Genomic DNA, 10243 nt, shown 5'->3' with positions numbered 1-10243 from the left:
AATGTATAAATAAATGTATATAATTGCAACAATGCACAAAAGTTCCCAGAGGATGAGTTGTATTTTGCTACCATAAGTCACAAGCAGAGATTCTGGCTTTCTCTGATTTAAAAAACAAAAACAAACAAACAAACAAACAAACAACATTTTTTAAAATTAAAATATAACCGTGAATCCATATGTTTTCATGATCAAAATGAAACACCACTAATATATATTAGTGATGTGTGTGTGTGTATACACACACACACACACACACACACACACACAGAGTGGTGTGTATGCATATATATAAGTGATGTTTCATTTTAATCACAGAAAAAGGTGGATATTTTGGAATACTTTTATTCATCTGAAATTTGAGGATTTTTTTTTTTTATTAGAGTAAACCAGAAACCCTGGTCACAAGGAAATGTTCCTTGAAAGACCTAATCTAGAAATTGGATTTTCCAGATTGTGGGAATTTCTGTTCTCACCTGTGATGATGACACAGGAAAATGAGGTACATTCTCTAGCAGTCTCTCCATGCCTCTATGACATTTTTATTAATTTTTTTAAATGTGTAAAGTAAGCATCCATTTATCTAACAGGGTTGTTCCAGTGGGATTACCAACAGGAACCAATGACTTTAGTGAACTACAAACATGAAAGTCAGTATAAAAGACATGCTCTTTTTATGATAACTGAAAGATACAAGTTCAATTCATAGAAATCATAGAAAACAGGGTTAGGATGGACCTCCAAAGGTTATTTTGTCCAGCTCCCTGTCTGAGGCAGAATCATCCCTATCCAAACCATTCTATAGAAATCTATTCTCCAATCTATTATTGAAACTACCTGGTCAACCGTGATATAACCACAAGACATAACATCCTAACCTGCTATAATTAAAATGGGTTCATTCATTTTCTGCATGCTAAAGTTAGGCAATAAAATGAGTCAGGACATAAGCTAGAAAAAGAGAAAGAAATATCTTCTCCATTACAGAGTCCCAGACCAATACTCATGGAATCTGTTTGATTACACGAACCTCAGGTGAACATATTTAACTCGCCAGCTGTACTGGAACTGGCACAATTTGCAACATTAGTAATTCAGATATCAAGAGCAGACCTCCTGATTGCTCAGTGAGAGTTGAAAAACTTCACACAACAGTTTGCAAATTTTTAGTACACGTACACACTTGCACAATTACTTAGCAAGCATATTATTATAATATAGTATATACAGTGGTATACCATGTATATTGATTTATCAATAATATAATATAATATAATATAATATAATATAATATAATATAATATTCCTTTCCATACCCCCATATTGGTTATCAGCAAAGTCTTTGCTGGTTCCCAAGAAACTTGACACCAACACAAGTGACATTGTCCAATGTAGCAGGAGTGCATGGAACAAGTCCCAGATGGCCTAAGATGCAGTCTGGGAAACTTTGATTAGGTACAGACATTCAGAAAGCCTGAAGGTGAATCTAAGTTATGTACTTTTTTAAAGTGGTACAGTTAAGGTCAGTAGTGAACAGAACATACATCTGTCTTTTGATGGGGGTGCAAATCTTACACTGGGTTCTGCCATTTTAAAACCAGTCTATATGGGTGCCTGACTGTGCAGCTGCTACTGCACAGTCATTTAGTACTTGCTAAAGCAAGTTTATATCAAATACTTTAGCAAGTACTAAATGACTGTGCAGTAATCACTGGTAGTGCAGAATCTCAGTGCCTCGAGGGTTTCTGGCCCTTCTGTGCAGTCCTGGCAGCATCACAGTTTGTGCCAGCTGACACTACATTGCCACTTGTGTAGCTTGTCACTACAACAACACTGCGTGTCATGTAAACACACCCTATGTGTCTCAACCTTCTGGTCTGTTATGGGTATAGACTAGTTTCTTGTCACTTATACAGGTAAAAATGACACTTATGCTCTAGCAAGGAAGCAAAGAAGGCTAGAAAAGGAAAGAAACAGTAAAAAGGGTGAAAGGGAAGAGTGTCATGGAACATAGTTCTATCTGCACACACACTCTCCCCTTTTGCCCCATACAGGATCCAGCAAAGATTCTTCATCTGGAATTCTTTATTTCCCTTTGTGCATCTAAACAGCACTTATCTAACCATCTGCCTGATCCTCCTCCCCCTCACTTCATGCTTTGGACATGAATACTTTGACACGCAGACTCGAGTATGGACACCCCTCCATATTTTAGTCCCAAAGTCTAGGCTTTAAGTAGACCCTACCCAGAGGGGTTTTGAATTTGTAACTCTCTGACTCTTTCACACAGTGCACTAAAGGTCAGGAATTATCCAGACTCTCACGTTTCCCCCCAGAGCACTTTTTGAAGCACATACATTGCTCCTTGCATTACTACTTGGATAAAATAAAGAGCAGTTCAATCTAAACATTTTTACTCAATAAAGAGGAAATATACAGGCTGCAATACAGAGCCTATTCCCTCTGAATTTAGCACCCATACCATTCAGACACATATTCTCTGGCTCTGATTCATCGTTATCATCCTACATATCTCCTTCACTTGGCTGTCTAAGGGGCAACTCTAAGGGGAATTATTGTGTAGAACCTGTATGAGTTTTAGGGCACTTTGCTAAGAAATGAAATAACTGCAGGTTAGAACTTTCTCTGGGCAAAGGGGACCTACCATCCATGTTTCCAACTTCCTGAGAAAGCTCAAACGGCTAAGTTGCTATGCCTCGAAAATATAGCACTTGTTTGTCATGTGTTTCTTGCTGCCTAGACTTTCAAGCCTTAGATACAGGCACCCACACACAAAATATAAGTATACATAGCCATATACCTGCTTGACCAGTGCATAAGCTTCTACACTAAAAGAATTGTCCATCTGGTAAGCTAGATAAAATAAATACAGTCTTTACATGAAGATACATATTTTAATTTTGTATAAATAAATCAAATATCAACTGTTCATCTAGATCCTTCAAACTATGTAAAAAAATAAAATGGCTATATATATATATATATACACACATTATAGAAAGACAAGACTTCTTGCAATTCAGATCAAATTTGGGGCAACAATCAATGGAGGATAGGTGTCATGTAGAAAAGGAGAGTTTTATTTATTTATTTATATATTTATTTATTTTCAAAATTCTTTTTCGGTAATGTTTAGTTGTCAATCTTTTCAATTAACTTTTTATCATAACTACTATTGCAATTGTATTTTCAACATGAATTAATAAAATGAGTCATTGACAGAGTTTTTTTTAATAGACCATACATACTTATCACCTTAATGTGTATAAAAATATATATTCTTCAATTCTTGTTCTGAGCTTGCAAAATTGCAATACATGAAATAGGAGGTGTTAAAGTTCAGGGACAAATTAGGCTGAGGGGAAACCAGCACGGGTTTCGTAGCAGGTAGATGATCTTCGTAGCAGGTAGATCATGGTAGCATGGTAGATCATTCATAGCAGGTAGATCATGCCTGACTAATCTAGTCTCTTTTTATGACCAGGTTACAAAACACCTGGACGCAGGAGTAGGGGTTGATGTCATATACTTAGACTTCAGGAAGGTCTTCAATACGGTATCCCACACCATACTGGTAATCAAGTTAAGAGGCTGTGACTTGGATGACTACACAGTCCGGTGGGTGGCGAATTGGCTAGAGGGTCGCACCCAGAGAGTCATAGTGGATGGGTCGGTAGGAGAGACCTGAAGCAAAATCAGGGTTGTAAACAACCCTGCGTTTTGGGTAAAAGGCAACTACATGTTAGAAAAACTGGGCCTGAAATGAAAGGAACCTCTTAAGGAGCAGAAGCTGTCATGGAATAATACTTCATGATAGCATCTCTTAACTTGACAGCATGATAAGCTTTTCAGATACTACCCAATAAATTCCCACATTAGCCAAACCCACCCCCTGTGTTGGGTTAGGCCAATATTATTCTTCACGTAGTGAAGAAAAAAGAGGCCCAGAAAAGGTAAATGTGCTACCCCACCATATGTTATAAATAGTTTCAAAAGTTGGAAGATGCTTTAGAAGTCCTCTGACCCCCAGTTTCCTGCTCTAACCACTAAAATAAATCCCCTTCTAGAGAAAAAGAAGCTGCAAGGGAGACTTGGAGCAAAGGCTAAAACATTAGTCAGGTTTGCTCTAGATCCGGTCTTGGTTTTAAGGGCAGGCTGGTTTTCCTGTGGGTGTCATGGAAGGACGTTGCAAGCATGGAGTTCTTGCAAAAGAAAAGAACAAGTTTAGTTCCACTAATCACCCCTGGGATGGAGCGAGTTCAGGGTGAAGGCCCACAGTATGCTAAAACAAGGTAGAACAATGCTACATATTACAAATATGGTAAGGGTGGCCAAAATTTGCAAAGGGAGGTGGTGCTCGCCCCTACTTTGGGGGTCTTTAAGAGAAGGCTGGATAGGCATTTGGCTGAGGTCATCTGACCCCAGCACTCTTTCCTGCCTATGCAGGGGATCGGACTCGATGATCTATTGAGGTCCCTTCCGACCCTAGCATCTATGAATCTATGAATTTATTAATCTAAGGCAAGTTCTTGAGGAATGTTAGTAATATTGCAAGGTATATTCTTTTGGGGGAAATTACCTAAGATCTGATGCTTTTAACATCAGCAAGAATATGTGATGGTCAACTTTTTTTCTTAGGCTTTATAAACTGTGTAAGGTAAAATTCAAATATATAAAGTTACTGATAGCAAATATAAGTGGTGAAAGTTTGACAGTTACTCAGTTTGCCTCAGATCCTGTCTGTATCAGTCTGCACATTGATATGGTTCCAGCATTTGCCACACATCATCCTGAAGATTCGGTTGTCTACCTACAATGTCAGCAATTGCTTGATGATGTTATCCACAGGAGTAAACTATGGCTCATTGATCACAGAAGTTTGATGTCAGTTTTAAGGCAGAGCATGAAAGTTTTTTTTTAGTTCTTACGGTTGATGCTCAAACCCTGGAGGCACAGAAGGAAGAATGATTTTGTAATATTGAAGCATTTTTTCTTCATTCTTAGGATGAGTTGAGTTATATATAAAAGAAAGAAAAAATGTATGTTCTGACAGATAAGCTTCATAAAAACATTTTTTCTGAACTTCTAGACCTCCCCTTCCCAGATTATAGACGGTGAAGATGATGATCTTAGCCATGACAATTATTGTATCACCTTTTCTGCAATATGCCAAGAACTGAAATGGAAAATAAGAAAATCCTTGGATCCAAATCAATATTTTGCATTGGGTTGAATATATTAAGTATAATTTGGGGATATATTGTGGCTCACTGTAACAGGATCAAGCCATAGAGGTGGCCATGATGTCCCCTGATGGCCATGGGATTCCTGTCCTGCTCTGGCTGTCTGGGTACCCTCCATCTTTTGACCCCTCTCCTGCCACACCTTGTTGATATTGTTTAAGTGGGAGAAAGGGAGGCTGCCCAGGAACCCAGACTGGGCCCTTGACTATTATCAGTCATTGACTCCTTTCTGACCCCACTTATCCTCATCCTGCTCTCAGGTGTTAGGTGAGCCTCCCTAGCCCATCCGTGCCCCCAGGGCACTAATCACCTTAAGAGCTAACTTTGTGGTCCCCAACCTCCCCTAAAGCCATACCCATGCCTTGCAGATGTTACCATCCATTGACCAAGTGGACACTTTGCCCCAAACAAAGATCAGCCCACTTTAGGCCATTACTTCCTTGTTGGTTCTTCAGCCTTCCTGGCTTGTGCCCCTCTACTCTAGCTGGCCCCTTAGCCTAGGCCCACCACCCCAGATCTAACTTATGAGTTCCAGCCTTTCTCTCTTACCCTATCAGGATCAGGCTTCACACTCTTGGGCTTTGGGACCCTGGCCCTGGTTCTCATGCTCTTAGTCTTCTCACCCTTCTTGGGTTTTGGGCCCCTAGGCCTCATTCTTGTCCCTCCAGGGCTTTGGTTTCACCGCTTTTGGGCTCCAGTCCTTAGCTCTCCCAGCTTCAGGCTACTTTTATCACCAGGAATCCTAGTTTTCTCTACTTTAAAAAATCACCAAACTTTGGTTAAAAAAAGTAACCAAAAATCTACACTTTTCCATGATTAAAATGAAACATCACTATATGTATATCTATATATTAGTGATGTTTCATTTAAATCATGGAAATATGGGGATTTGGGTTTACTTTTTTAACCAAAAATTGTTTGTTTGTTTTTTAAATCAGAGAAAACCAGGATCCCTGCTCATCACCATGCTTTAGCTCTTTGCCTACCTGCTATTCATGCCCAGCCCTTGGCAAGGGCTCAAACACTTATGTGATACTTGAACACTACTGGGATTTCCTCCACCCTGGTCATTCCAAACCACCACACCAGTTAAACCCTAACATAAGAATAAGTCCTCAAGCTGTAACACAACTTCCCAACTGGGTATGACCACAAGCCCCAGCTCTTTGGCTGTATCATGAAGTTCCAGAGGCATATTCCCCTGCAAGTCCACAAAATTCTAGTTGCATTACTCCCAGGGTAATCCAGGTGCCAGCCAGAGCTCCTCTACATCCCTGCTGCCCAGGAGGTTTTTTCCATAGATGCCTCCAGGGTCAGACTAACTGTTCTGGCCCAGGCCCTGGGAATATATGCCTGGAAGCTACAGCCCCTTTGGGTCACATGCCCTTCCCAGCTCTGCAAAAGGTTTCTCCAATAATGGGCAAGCCTGCTCTCCTGCATCTGTGGCACCACACAGCCAATTGAGCCTGATGCATCTTCTTAAAGTAGTCTCCCAGTTTCCTGCCACATTTCTCTCTCCGCCCCTTCCCTTTCTCTCAAGTAAGAGGGTCTGGGTTCTCTGCTACACTCCTCAACTCGTAGATCTTAACACAATAAGAAATCTTAATGAAGTCAATAGAACTACTTAGAGAGTATGTATGGCAGTACACTGGTTGTGTCTGCCACTTTAAGACAATCAGGCTGGCTGTGGAGCAGCCAGCAGGTGGGCTCATGCCCAATTATGTAGTCACCTGATTTCAGGGAGACTCCTGATTGGAGGAGGGCTGGGAAGACTGTGTATAAGCCAAGATTCTGGGAGCAGGGCTTGCAGTTACATCTGGGGAGCTGGAGGAGTAACATCACCTAGCCTGAAGACTGCATCTCCTTTGATCCCTGGAGGTTAGGGTAGGAACTATGGGTATGGAAGAGGTTCCTTATGGTCCTGGGTAAGACCTACTGTAGCTGGTTAGTGTGGTGGGGCTCCCTTTGGTGGGGAGGCCTCCAGGAAATGCCACACATAGTCTGTTCCAGGGAAAGGCAAGCATGGAGTGATGGAAAACTTCAGCCCCCACTGCCATGGAGGGGGAAGAACAAAGAAAAGCCCAAGGGGCCAAGGCCCACTGAATGGGGCCTGAGGTCTAAGGGGCAAAAGGCCGAGGGAGGTGCCACAGAAAAGGTCCAGTGAGGTTCCTGAGCCCTAAGAAGGAGAGTGTGGTCCAGTGTGGGGCCAAGGGGCCCCGGCCCACTGAGTGGGACCTGAGGCCTGAGTAGGCCAGAGGTTGAGTATGGCCCAATGAGTGGCAGGGGAAGTTGCCAGGAGAAGAGGATGTCATCTGTGAGGCATGGGATATGGTGTAGGGATGGTTCAGAGCTGTATAACTGTCCCAGTACATCAGGGCCACAACTTAGGGCATCCTCCTGTATTTATATATCTATTTTAATCAAGCCGTGGCAGGAGAGTGCAGAGGCAGACAGCCCTAAACCAGGGAGGAGACATCTATCTCTTCAGGTGCCTGGATCCCAACCTGAATCTGATTTTTTTTTTTAATAATTGATTATAAATTAGTTCCTTTTCTGTCATTAGCCATGTATGTATGCTGCCATAAAACCTAATGCTTTTGGCAGATATGACAATTTTATTTTCCCTAGTTACCTAAACATTTCTGCCTCTGTCACACTTCTTCTTTAATTTTTTTTTTTCTGTTGACTCATTGGCTTAGCCAAAAATATGCCAGCTTGTCTCTGACTTTGATCTAAGCAAACCCACATCTGTGGTATTATTGGGGGATGGGGTGGGGGGGAGCCTCAACATGTTTAAGAACAAAGCAAAGGGTATCATTTTTTTATCTGGTAGTAGTATGAGTGAGCTCAGCTTAAGCTGCCTTTAATTTCCTCCTTTCATAAAACAAAAAAACAAAAAAACACATCATGCTTTAATGTCTCTTAATTCCCATGCCATATTCACTGGAAAATTTCAACTCATTTAGTGCATGAATTCATAAAAGGGGAAGAATACCTTATCATCAGTTTGTCAGCATAATGAAAAATACAGTCAGGAAACAATCAAGAAGATATTAAATATGATTGTTTTAAAATATATATATAAAAATGACACCAGCTAGATATTCAGAATTAATGGATCTGAAGAAAATATGAAAATACAGAAAATATTTAGAAAATATTTAGCATTTAGCATATTTAGCATTTAGAAAATGCTCCCTCATTATAGTGTGTTACTACAATGATGTAGCAGCTAAAAATAACAGTTTGGCATGTGCATAGCACAGTGTGGTCTGTACTGTTTGCTGCTCCCAGTAATGTTTTTTGGATAGGTATCTATACATGCAAGGATTAGGGAAAATATGAAAATACAGAAAATACTGTGCATTTTACTTCCCTCTTTAACAGATGGGAAGTCAGATACTGAAACAAGTTTTAAGGAGATAACCATTTACAGTGAAGACACCCATAGACATATCTCAGACTAATTGAAAATTATGCCTGACAAGATTAGAATCATTTAAGAGAACAGCGGGAAGTGTAATACAGAAGGAACAATACTCCCTATAAGTAGAGATTGTCCATTTCTTCATGTTGGGTCATTCTATGCTTCTGGATGCCACAAGATAGTTCTATGTAACTGGAACTCCACAGTATATTCCAAGCGGGGTGGGGGAAACAGAACATGAATTAGTTCCCTTCTTAGGGTGTAGATTTTTTATTGGACTTTCTCTGTATTTGTGTGTGTGAAATAGAATGCAAATGTGAGGTCAGATGAAAAAGCAGAACAACTTCATAAAAACTCATCTGTTAAAGAGGGAAGTAAATCTCTGTGAGCCTAGGCAATTGTGCACACAATACATTCTGGCCTCTCAGGAATGTTTCATATTTCTATGAACTATGTCATCACTCATTTTGGTTCATGGAAAAGTAGCCTACCTTCCACCACAAAGAATACTCTATACATCCATCTTGGAATGGAGATGAGACAGTTACAATAAAATGATCTGGTTGTCCTTTAGACTTCATCATGTTTGCTGCAACCTACTGAAACTTTCTTGAAAGTATGAAAAGTTTCAAGACACAAGGCACGTCTACACATATATTTACTCCGTCCTAGATTTACTGTGAAGTAAGATACTGCTTAGATTTACTGTGCAGTAAGATACTGCACAGAGGGCATGTCTACACATGCCCCTATAACACGATTGATACCGTGCTGTCATTTAGTACTTCCTTTTGGAAGTACAAAATGATGGCACAGTAACAGTCCACACTGTGCTATGCACATGCCAAACTATTATTTTTAGCTGCTACATCATTGTAGCAACACACTATAATGATGTAGCATCACAATTTTTGCCCACTGATGCTTTGTCATCATAACGTGTTGCTATGGGAACATAGTGTCATGTGTAGATGCTCCCAGTATTGGTTTTTGGATAAGTATCTACACATGCAAGGATTAGGGAGAAGATTTGCTCCCAGTTCCCTGCAGCTCTGCAATGTGCCCCTGCCACCACTGGGGAGAGATCCAGGCCCCACCCTGGGTGCTATCCCAGGGACTGGAAGGGAGCACTGATCCAGGAAACAGCTGGGTCTTGGCCCCGGGGGGGGGAGGGGTGGCAAGCGGGAGATGGCTGATGCTGGGGTATGGACAATATCCCCCTGCCCAGCAGCAGGGAACTCCTCTCCCTGGCTCCCTGATCAGAGGCATGTGCTTGGAAAGAGTTGCAGAGGAGGGGCAGGTCCCAGCCCTCTGCCTCAATTCTCCAGTGGGAAAGCTAGCAGATAGATCATTGCTAGCTGCCTCACCAATGGATTGGGGCAGGTGGCTGGGACCTGCTCCACCTGTGCAGCTCTTTCCAAGCCCCATGCCGTGATCACCTGATTGGGGCATGTGGCTGGTACCTGCCCCTGACTGGCTCCCTGATCAGAGGCATGGGCTTGGAAAGAGTTGCAGGGGTTGGGAAGGCCCCAGTTCTCTGCCCCAATTCACT

Source organism: Alligator sinensis, unplaced genomic scaffold (genome assembly GCF_000455745.1).
Source record: "Alligator sinensis unplaced genomic scaffold, ASM45574v1 scaffold605_1, whole genome shotgun sequence".
NCBI lineage: Eukaryota > Metazoa > Chordata > Crocodylia > Alligatoridae > Alligator > Alligator sinensis.
This window is presented reverse-complemented; position numbering follows the sequence as displayed.